Raw genomic sequence first — 11,977 nt, 5'->3', positions numbered from 1 at the left:
AGAAGAATTAGGCTCAACAGCTCCTTTCATTACCTGGGAGCTTAAATCATCAGTGACATTTTTTCCCATATATATATATATTTTTTTATTAGTTTCTGCTTTATAACAAAGTGAATCAGTCATACATATACATCTGTTCCCACATCCCTTCCCTCATGCATCTCCCTCCCTCCCACCCTCCCCATCCCACCCCTCCAGGCAGTCACAAAGCACCGAGCTGATCTCCCTGTGCTCTGCGGCTGCTTCCCACTATCTATCTACCTTACGTTTGGTAGTGCATATATGTCCATGCCTCTCTTTCCCTTTGTCACAGCTTACCCTTCCCCTTCCCCATATCCTCAAGTCCATTCTCAAGTAGGTCTGTGTCTTTATTCCCGTTTTACCCCTAGGTTCTTCATGACATTTTTTTTTTTAATTCCATATATATGTGTTAGCATACGGTATTTGTCTTTCTCTTTCTGACTTACTTCACTCTGTATGACAGACTCTAGGTCTATCCACCTCATTACAAATAGCTCAGTTTCGTTTCTTTTTATGGCTGAGTAATATTCCATTGTATATATGTGCCACATCTTCTTTATCCATTCATCCGATGATGGACACTTAGGTTGTTTCCAGCTCCGGGCTATTGTGAATAGAGCTGCAATGAACATTTTGGTACATGTCTCTTTTTGAATTATGGTTTTCTCAGGGTATATGCCTAGTAGTGGGATTGCTGGGTCATATGGTAGTTCTATTTTTAGTTTTTTAAGGAACCTCCATACTGTTCTCCATAGTGGCTGTACCAATTCACATTCCCACCAGCAGTGCAAGAGTGTTCCCTTTTCTCCACACCCTCTCCAGCATTTATTGTTTCTAGATTTCTTGATGATGGCCATTCTGACTGGTGTGAGATGATATCTCATTGTAGTTTTGATTTGCATTTCTCTAATGATTAATGATGTTGAGCATTCTTTCATGTGTTTGTTGGCAGTCTGTATATCTTCTTTGGAGAAATGCCTATTTAAGTCTTCTGCCCATTTTTGGATTGGGTTGTTTGTTTTTTTGCTATTGAGCTGCATGAGCTGTTTATAAATTTTGGAGATTAATCCTTTGTCAGTTGCTTCATTTGCAAATATTTTCTCCCATTCTGAGGGTTGTCTTTTGGTCTTGTTTATGGTTTCCTTTGCTGTGCAAAAGGTTTGAAGTTTCATTAGGTCCCATCTGTTTATCTTTGTTTTTATTTCCATTTCTCTAGGAGGTGGGTCCAAAAGGATCTTGCTGTGATTTATGTCATAGAGTGTTCTACCTATGTTTTCCTCTAAGAGTTTGATAGTTTCTGGCCTTACATTTAGGTCTTTAATCCATTTTGAGCTTATTTTTGTGTATGGTGTTAGGGAATGATCTAATCTCATACTTTTACATGTCCCTGTCCAGTTTTCCCAGCACCACTTATTGAAGAGGCTGTCCTTTCTCCACTGTACATTCCTGCCTCCTTTATCAAAGATAAGTTGGCCATATGTGCGTGGGTTTATCTCTGGGCTTTCTATCCTGATCCACTGATCTATCTTTCTGTTTTTATGCCAGTACCATACTGTCTTAATTACTGTAGCTTTGTAGTATAGTCTGAAGTCAGGGAGCCTGATTCCTCCAGCTCCGTTTTTCGTTCTCAAGATTGCTTTGGCTATTCGGGGTCTTTTGTTTTTCCAAACAAATTTTGAAATTTTTTGTTCTAGTTCTGTGAAAAATGCCAGTGGTAGTTTGATAGGGATTGCATTGAATCTGTAGATTGCTTTGGGTAGTAGAGTCATTTTCACAATATTGATTCTTCCAATCCAGGAGCATGGTATATCTCTCCATCTATTTATATCATCTTTAATTTCTTTCATCAGTGTCTTATAATTTTCTGCATACAGGTCTTTTGTCTCCTTAGGTAGGTTTATTCCTAGATATTTTATTCTTTTTGTTGCAATGGTAAATGGGAGTGTTTTCTTGATTTCATTTTCAGATTTTTCATCATTAGTGTACAGGAATGCCAGAGATTTCTGTGCATTAATTTTGTATCCTGCTACTTTACCAAATTCATTGATTAGCTCTAGTAGTTTTTCGGTAGCATCTTTAGGATTCTCTATGTATAGTATCATGTCATCTGCAAACAGTGACAGCTTTACTTCTTCTTTTCCAATTTGGATTCCTTTTATTTCCTTTTCTTCTCTGATTGCTGTGGCTAAAACTTCCAAAACTATGTTGAATAAGAGTGGTGAGAGTGGGCAGCCTTGTCTTGTTCCTGATCTTAGTGGAAATGGTTTCAGTTTTTCACCATTGAGGACAATGTTGGCTGTGGGTTTGTCATATATGGCCTTTATTATGTTGAGGAAAGTTCCCTCTATGCCTACTTTCTGCAGGGTTTTTATCATAAATGGGTGTTGAATTTTGTCAAAAGCTTTCTCTGCATCTATTGAGATGATCATATGGTTTTTCTCCTTCAACTTGTTAATATGGTGTATCACATTGATTGATTTGCGTATATTGAAGAATCCTTGCATTCCTGGAATAAACCCCACTTGATCATGGTGTATGATCCTTTTAATGTGCTGTTGGATTCTGTTTGCTAGTATTTTGTTGAGGATTTTTGCATCTATGTTCATCAGTGATATTGGCCTGTAGTTTTCTTTCTTTGTGACATCCTTGCCTGGTTTTGGTATCAAGGTGATGGTGGCCTCGTAGAATGAGTTTGGGAGTGTTCCTTCCTCTGATATTGTTTGGAAGAGTTTGAGAAGGATGGGTGTTAGCTCTTCTCTAAATGTTTGATAGAATTCGCCTGTGAAGCCATCTGGTCCTGGGCTTTTGTTTGATGGAAGATTTTTAATCACAGTTTCAATTTCAGTGCTTGTGATTGGTCTATTCATATTTTCTATTTCTTCCTGAGTCAGTCTTGGTAGGTTGTGCATTTCTAAGAATTTGTCCATTTCTTCCAGGGTGTCCGTTTTATTGGCATAGAGTTGCTTATAGTAATCTCTCATGATCTTTTGTATTTCTGCAGTGTCAGTTGTTACTTCTCCTTTTTCATTTCTAATTCTACTGATTTGAGTCTTCTCCCTTCTTTTCTTGATGAGTCTGGCTAATGGTTTGTCAATTTTGTTTATCTTCTCAAAGAACCAGCTTTTAGTTTGGTTGATCTTTGCTATCGTTTCCTTCATTTCTTTTTCATTTATTTCTGATCTGATCTTTATGATTTCTTTCCTTCTGCTAACTTTGGGGGTTTTTTGTTCTTCTTTCTCTAATTGCTTTAGGTGCAGGGTCAGGTTGTTTACTCGAAATGTTTCCTGTTTCTTAAGGTGGGATTGTATTGCTATAAACTTCCCCCTTAGAACTGCTTTTGCTGCGTCCCATAGGTTTTGGGTCGTCGTGTCTCCATTGTCATTTGTTTCTAGGTATTTCTTAATTTCCTCTTTGATTTCTTCAGTGATCACTTCGTTATTGAGTAGTGTATTGTTTAGCCTCCATGTGTTTGTATTTTTTACAGATCTTTTCCTGTAATTGATGTCTAGTCTCATAGCATTGTGGTCAGAAAAGATACTTGATACAATTTCAATTTTCTTAAATTTACCAAGGCTTGATTTGTGACCCAAGATATGATCTATCCTGGAGAATGTTCCATGAGCACTTGAGAAAAATGTGTATTCTGTTGTTTTTGGGTGGAATGTCCTATAAATATCCATTAAGTCCATCTTGTTTAATGTATCATTTAAAGCTTGTGTTTCCTTATTTATTTTCATTTTGGATGATCTGTCCATTGGTGAAAGTGGGGTGTTAAAGTCCCCTACTATGATTGTGTTACTGTCGATTTCCCCTTTTATGGCTGTTAGTATTTGCCTTATGTATTGAGGTGCTCCTATGTTGGGTGCATAAATATTTACAATTGTTATATCTTCTTCTTGGATCGATCCCTTTATCGTTATGTAGTGTCCTTCTTTGTCTCTTCTAATAGTCTTTATTTTAAAGTCTATTTTGTCTGATATAAGAATTGCTACTCCAGCTTTCTTTTGATTTCCATTTGCATGGAATATCTTTTTCCATCCCCTTACTTTCAATCTGTATGTGTCTCTAGGTCTGAAGTGGGTCTCTTGTAGACAGCATATATATGGGTCTTGTTTTTGTATCCATTCAGCCACTCTGTGTCTTTTGGTGGGAGCATTTAGTCCATTTACATTTAAGGTAATTATTGATATGTATGTTCCTATTCCCATTTCCTTAATGGCTTTGGGTTCGTTATTGTAGGTATAGTCCTTCTGTTGTGTTTCTTGCCTAGAGAAGTTCCTTTAGCATTTGTTGTAAAGCTGGTTTGGTGGTGCTGAACTCTCTCAACTTTTGCTTGTCTGTAAAGGTTTTAATTTCTCCATCAAATCTGAATGAGATCCTTGCTGGGTAGAGTAATCTTGGTTGCAGGTTTCTCTCCTTCATCACTTTAATTATGTCCTGCCACTCCCTTCTGGCTTGTAGAGTTTCTGCTGAGAGATCAGCTGTTAACCTGATGGGGATTCCCTTGTGTGTTATTTGTTGTTTTTCCCTTGTTGCTTTTAATATGATTTCTTTGTGTTTAATTTTTGACAGTTTGATTAATATGTGTCTTGGCGTATTTCTTCTTGGATTTATTCTGTATGGGACTCTCTGTGCCACCTGGACTTGATTAACTATTTCCTTTCCCATATTAGGGAAGTTTTCAACTATAATCTCTTCAAATATTTTCTCAGTCCCTTTCTTTTTCTCTTCTTCTTCTGGAACCCCTATAATTCAAATGTTGGTGCGTTTAATGTTGTCCCAGAGGTCTCTGAGACTGTCCTCTGTTCTTTTCATTCTTTTTTCTTTATTTTTCTCTGCATCAGTTATTTCCACTATTTTATCTTCCACCTCACTTATCCGTTCTTCTGCCTCAGTTATTCTGCTATTGATCCCATCTAGAGTATTTTTCATTTCATTTATTGTGTTTTTAATCGATGCTTGATTCATCTTTAGTTCTTCTAGGTCCTTGTTAACTGTTTCTTGCATATTGTCTATTCTATTTCCAAGATTTTGGATCTGGGAAATAGAATCTTGGATCAGCTTTACTATCATTATTCTGAATTCTTTTTCAGGTAGACTGCCTATTACCTCTTCATTTGTTAGGTCTGGTAGGTTTTTATCTTGCTCCTTCACCTGCTGTGTGTTTTTCTGCTTTCTCATTTTGCTTATGTTACTGTGTTTGGGGTCTCCTTTTTGCAGGCTGCAGATTCGTAGTTCCCGTTGTTTTTGGTGTCTGTCCCCCGTGGCTAAGGTTGTTTCAGTAGGTTGTGTAGGCTTCCTGGTGGGGGGGACTAATGCCTGTGTTCTGGTGGTTGAAGCTCGATCTTGTCTTTCTGGTGGACAGGTCTACGTCTGGTGGTGTGTTTTGGGGTGCCTGTGGCCTTATTATGTTTTTAGGTATCCTCTCTGCTAATGGGTGGGGTTGTGTTCCTGCCTTGCTAGTTGCTTGGCATAGGGTGACCAGCACTGTAGCTTGCTGGTCGTTGACTGAAGCTGGGTGCTGGTGTTGAGATGGAGATCCCTGGGAGATTTTCGCTGCTTGATATTATGTGGAGCTGGGAGGTCTCTTGTGGACCCGTGTCCTGAAGTTGGCTCTCCCACTTCAGAGGCACAGCACTAACTCCTGGCTGCAGCACCAAGAGCCTTTCATCCACCCGGCTCAGAATAACAGTGAGAAAAATTAGAGAGAAATAATTAGTAGAAGAAAGAAAGAGAGATTGAAAGAAAGGAAGAAGGGAAGAAAGGAAGGAAGGAAGAAAGAAAGGAGGGAGGGAGGAAGGATGGAAAGAAAGAAGGAAAGAAAGGAGGGAGGGTGGGAGGAATGAAAGCAAAAGGAAGAGTGAATGGAAGAAGAGAGGGAGGGAGGGAGGAAGGAAAGAAAGAAAGAAAGACAGGAGGGAGGGAGGGAGGGAGGAAGGAAAGAAAAAGAAAGTGGAAAGAAGAAGGGTGGGAGGGAGGGAGGGATGGAGGAAAGAAAAAGAAAGAAGGAAAGGAGGAGCGGAGGGAGGGAGGGAGGAAGGGAAGGGAGGAAAAAAAGAAAGAGCAGGTAAAGTAAAATAGAATAAAGTATGAAATATAGTAGCGTTATTAAAATTAAAATTAATTATTGAAAAAAAACATGGACCGATAGAACCCTGGGACATATGGTGGAAGCAAATATATACAGAGAGAATCTTACACAGAAGATTACACATACACATTCACAAAAAGAGAGCAGGGGGAAAAATCAAAAATCTTGCTCTCCAAGTCCACCTCTTCGATTTGGGATAATTCGTTGTAAAAAGAGGAAAAGGGCGAAAAGTCTGAAATCTTGCTAAGTCCACCTCCTTAATTTGAGATAATTCGTTGTAAAAAGAGGAAAAAAAAAAGGGGGGGGAAAGTCTTAAATCTTGTCCTCAAGGTCCACTTCCTCAATTTGGGATGATTCGCTGTCCATTCATGCACTCCACAGACGCAGGGCACATCAAATGGACCGTGGAGCTTTAATCCGCTACCTCGGAGGCTGCACAGAGAGATTTCCCTGTCTCTGCTCTCACAGCTCCCGGGTCTCAGCCTTGGACCTGGCCCCGCCTCTGCGCGTAGGTCGCCGGAGGGCGTCCGTTCTTCGCTCAGACAGGACGGGTTTAAAGGAGCTGCTGATTCGGGGGCTCTGGCTCACTCAGGCAGAGGGGAGGGAGGGGAATGCCCTCTCCTCGCGCACCAGGAAACAAAAGGGAAAAAAGTCTCTTGCCTCTCCGGTAGCTCCAGACCCTTTCCCCGGACTCCCTCCGGGCTAGCACTAACCCCTTCAGGGTCTCTTCCTGCCGCCAGCCCCAGTCCTCTCCCTGCGCTCCGACTGAAAGCCGATACCCGAGCCTCAGCTCCCAGCCCCGCCCGCCCTGGCGGCCGAGCAGACAAGTCTCTCGGGCTGGTGTGTGCCTGAGGGCACCGATCCTCTGTGCCAAAATCTCTCCGCTTTGCCCTCCACACCCCTGTTGCTGTGCTCTCCTCCGCTACTCCGAAGCTTTCCCCCTCCGCCACCTGCAGTCTCCGCCCGCGAAGGGGCTTGTAGTGTGTAGAAACCTTCCCTCCTTCACGGCTCCCTCCCACTGGTGCAGGTCCCGTCCATATCCTATTGTCTCTGTTTATTCTTTTTTTCTTTTGACCTACCCAGGTATGTGGGGAGTTTCTTGCCTTTTGGGGGGTCTGAGGTCTTCTGTCAGCGTTCAGTAGGTGTTCTGTTGGAGTTGTTCCACGTGTAGATGAATTTCTGATGTATCTGTGGGGAGGAAGGTGATCTCCGCGTCTTACTCTTCCGCCTCCATTTCATTTCTCTCCCATATATTTTTGAAAGATGCTTTCATATAGAATATAAAACGTTTTAGAAATTCAATTTTATTTATGGGCAGCATCATATTTTTTATACTCTTGCTGAAGAAACTTAGGGTTTATCTTTTCTTTTTTTAACCAAAGGGGCGTATCACTCAGCAGAGTGCTTAGTTGTTATGAGAGTGAAAAAAGTTCCTCTGGCATAAGGTGTGGGGAATCTACTGGATTTAAAAGGATAATAAGCTTTCTTCTTGAAATAGGCCTAATCAACATACTTTATTGTAGTTTATTGGGGGCATTCATCAATAATGAATCAAACACTAGGCAAAACTTTTCCTGAGAGAGTTAGAAACTCTCTGGCTGGAGTTGAACCCTGGGATCTGGGGTTGTGTCTGTGAATGTTATTCATCCTGCAAAATGCTCTGAGTACCTACCTTGGGCCCAAATGCAGAAAATCATTGGGTCTTGGAAATGTACTTGTTTGGGGAAACACTTAAATATCTCTGCTGGAACAAGGGTCACATAATCACTCCACCATGCAATGCTTAATTGTAAAAGAGTGGGGATGTGATCTCACTGAGTGCAGGACTGTTTCTAAGCAGAGTTTTTAAAGATAATGAATGCTGGCTCTGCAGGTTCTAAATGTGAGTGAACAAGATGGAATTTGGTCAACAGTTGGAGGAGTTGGCCTCAGTAACACGCAGAGTTCACCTGTGGTAACAAAGGGTAAGGCAGAGTATTTGGGCTTAGATGCTGGTAGGTGCATGGTTGCACAGCGGGAGTGTGTGGAAGTACTTTACATTGGATTCCATTTTTTCAATGAAATAAGAAAGCCATTGATTAAGAACAAATGTGAGATAGTAGATCTTGAAACTATGAGGGGGAAAGTAAGTATGAAATAGTTATCAACAAGTCAGTGTAAGAATTCCTGGATTTTTTCAGTCTAAGTTATACGCACCAGCTTTCCCCATTGCACCCCCTACCTTTCCCTAGCATCCCAATTATCAATATTAAGTAAACACCAGTAAAGAAAGATTCATGACAAGACAAATAAGAGAGGAATGTCATAGGGCATAGACATGCAAGATAAACACTGGTTAAGCCCAGTATTGATTCTACTAAGCCTTATGGGGCTAAGAGAGAGCTCTGTTCCTGCCACTTAAAATCTTGTTAGGCTTTTCAGCCGGAACCGCCATCTTCCTGTAATTCGCCAAAATGACCAACACAGAGGGAAAGAGTAGGGGCACCCGCTACATGTTCTCTAGGCCTTTTAGAAAACATGGAGTTGTTCCTTTGGCCACCTACATGCGAATCTACAAGAAAGGTGATATTGTGGATATCAAGGGAATGGGCGCAGTTCAAAAAGGAATGCCCTACAAATGTTACCATGGCAAAACTGGGAGAGTCTACAGTGTTACCCAGCATGCTGTTGGCATCATTGTAAACAATCAGGTTAAGGGCAAGATTCTTGCCAAGAGAATTAATGTGTGTATCAAGCATATTAAGCACTCTAAGAGCTGAGATAGCTTCCTGAAATGGGTGAAGGAAAATAATCAGAAAAAGAAGGAAGCCAAAGAGAAAGGTACTTGGGTTCAACTGAAGCGCCAGCCTGCTCCACCCAGAGAAGCACACTTCGTTAGAACCAATGGAAAGGAGCCTGAACTGTTGGAGCCCATTCCCTATGAATTCATGGCATAATGGGTGTAAAGAAAATAAAAGACCTGGACTGTATAAATGTTTATCTTAATTGAGTAGAAGTGTGTGACCCCCTTCCCCAAACAAATATTTAAAGCACACACACACAAAAAAATCTTGTTAGCATCAAGTCACCCATCTTCACATCCATCCCAGTGTCCCAAAAGACACCAGTTTAGTTCCAGGGCTGAGGTTGGGGCAAGGCTCCTTTCTTGTTTAGAATGCCTGTCTGAGAGTATTCTGAACCAATGTTCTCTGATAGGCATCCCAGGGATTCTAGAGATCAAAAAAGACTCAGTATGAGTCCAAAGTTATCTTTCTTCTCTTCAGGACTCTAGTAGAGAAATGTGAGGTAGAATTTCTAGCTACTGAGTTAGGAGTATAAAGAAGCAACACGCTAACCAGAGAGAAAATACATTGGTTCAGTGAGGGTATGTGGAAGCTCTCTCTTTTGGTCCAGTTTTCTCAGGGAGGTAGAGAAGAAGGTTATTACCAGAGAGTGAATTTGTGGAAAACGGTTTAGAAAAAGAAGTGTGAAATAGTCAGGATGAACAATTGAATGGACTAGGCAAAGTAGTGTGATTACCATTTAAAGGCCCACTTGAGGTTCATAATCATCACTTTAAAGTAAGACCAATCACAGGGTACAGGAAGAGAACAGGCAGACTGAATTTAATAAGCCTTGTGGTTTTGACATATATATTAGGGATAATTGACAGGGTGGAATGGGGAGAATTGGCAAGTGTAGTTTTGACTGTAAGAATCCAAGATTTCTTACACTGAAAGGCTTGTGGATAACTGTTTCATCCTTCTTCTCTCTTTTCATCCATCCAATCATAAGAACATATATTTGTATTTCTTATATTTGCATGAAAGAAACACTGGAAAGACACCCCAAAGAAACACAAATGGTTACTTATACAAATGTTTACTAATAGGAGGGTAAGATGACAGAGATGGAGTCCTTCCAATCCTTCACAAAATTTTCCCAAAAATAGAAGAGGAGGGAACATGTTCCAACTCACTCTAGGAGGCCAGTATTACTTTGACATGAAAACCAGAGAAAGATATAACAAGAAAAGAAAGCTACAGAACAATAACCCTTATTAGTATAGACACAAAGTTCCTCAAGAAAATACTAGTAAACTGAATCTGACAACATATAAAAAGGAGTACATACCATGGCCAAATGAAGGTTTATTCCAGGAATGCAAGGTTGGTTCAACATATGAACATCAGTTAAGGTAATACATCATATTAAAGCAGTAAAGGACAGAAAGCCCACAACCATCTCTGTAGATGCAGGTGAGATGCACCATTTCATGATATAAATACTTAACAAAATAGGAGTAGAAGGGAACTTCTCCAACATGATAAAAAGAATTTATGAAAAACCCACAACAAACATCACATTTAATGGTAAAGGATTTTAAAAAGTTTTCCTCCTAAGATGAGGATTTTCAACAGGATGTTGAGACAATTCAATGGGTAAATAAAAGTCTCTTTAACAAATGGTACTAGGACAACTATATATCCATAGGCAAAAGAATGAAGTTGGACTCCTACCTCAGACCATATACAAAATTAACTCAAAATGAATGAAGACCTAAAAAGAGCTATGAAACTCTTTGATAAAATATAGGGCTAAATTTTCATGACCTTGGATTTGACAGTGGATTCTTAGCTATGACACCAAAAGCAAGGGAAGAACAAAAAAATTAGATATATTGGACTTCATCTAAACTAAAAACTTTTGTCCATGAAAGGACACTATCAAGAAAGTGAAAAGACGACCTATAGAATGGGAGAAAATATTTGTAAATTATATATCTGATAAGGGTCTAGTAACTAAAATATGTAAAGAACTCTTACAACTCAATAACAAAAAAAAAGAAACCAAATTAAAAAAATGTGTAAAGGACATTACTCCAAAGAAGAAATACATATGGCCAAAAGGCACATGAAAAGATGCTCAATATTATTAGTTATTAGAGAAATAAAAATCAAAGCCACACTGAGATACCATTTTGTACCCTTTCAGATGGCTGTAAGTAAAAGTTGGACAGTAAGAAGTGTTGCTGAAGTTGTGGAGAAATTAAAACTTTCATACATTGTTGGTGGGAATGTAAAATGGTGCAGCTCTTTTTGGAGACAGTTTGGTAGTTCCCCAAAATGTTAAGCAAAGAGTTACCATATGACTCAGTAATTCTGCTCTTAGGTATAGTCTCAAAAGACATGGCGACATGTGTCCATATAAAAACTTCTATATGAATGTTCATAGCAGCATTATTTATAATAGCCCCAAAGTGAAACAACTCAAATGTCCATGAACTGATGAATGCATAAACAAAATACAGTACAGCCATAGAATATTATTCATCCATAAAAAGGAATAAAGTACTGATACATGCCACAACATGGGTGAACCTTGAAAACATTGTGCTAAGTGAAGAAGTCAGACACAAAAAGCCACTTGTTATATGATTCTATTTATATAAAGTGTCTAGAAGAGGTAAATTCACGGAGACAGAAAGTAGATTAGTTGCTTCCAGGACCTAGAAGGCTGTGGAAAATAGGGAGTGACTGCTAAGGGTTACAGGATTTCTGTAGATAGTGGTGATGGCTTCACACTCGTGTGAATATTTTTTAAATCACTGAATTATACATTTTAAAAGGGTGAGTTTTATGCTATGTGAATTATATCCCAATAAGCAAATATACCAGACAGAAGATAAGGAGTAAAAGATATGGAGGGCTTGGCTCTACACTGACAGTAGAACAGAGTAAAGGGGTGTATAACTCGAAGTATGTTCTACAGAACTTGTTGACTAATTGGGTGTGGGAGGTAGTGAGAAGGAAGAAAAAGTCAAGAATGATTCTGAGGTGCTGTATTGCACTGATTCATTTATGTATGTTCCCATCCTGTTAAAAT

General features: G+C 39.7%; 1 pseudogene across 1 annotated transcript; it reads left to right on the top strand.

Annotated features, from left to right (window-relative positions):
- The first annotated feature begins 8,565 nt into the window (after window positions 1–8,565).
- On the top strand, window positions 8,566–9,069 carry LOC307051436 (large ribosomal subunit protein eL21-like; annotated as a pseudogene). Its single transcript has one exon. The product of its transcript is annotated as a large ribosomal subunit protein eL21-like (transcript).
- The last annotated feature ends 2,908 nt before the right edge of the window (window positions 9,070–11,977 follow it).

This window comes from Hyperoodon ampullatus (assembly GCF_949752795.1).
Source record: "Hyperoodon ampullatus genome assembly, chromosome: 4".
NCBI lineage: Eukaryota > Metazoa > Chordata > Mammalia > Artiodactyla > Ziphiidae > Hyperoodon > Hyperoodon ampullatus.
Note: the sequence above shows the minus strand (reverse complement) of the source record. Positions and strands in the feature narration are given on the sequence as shown.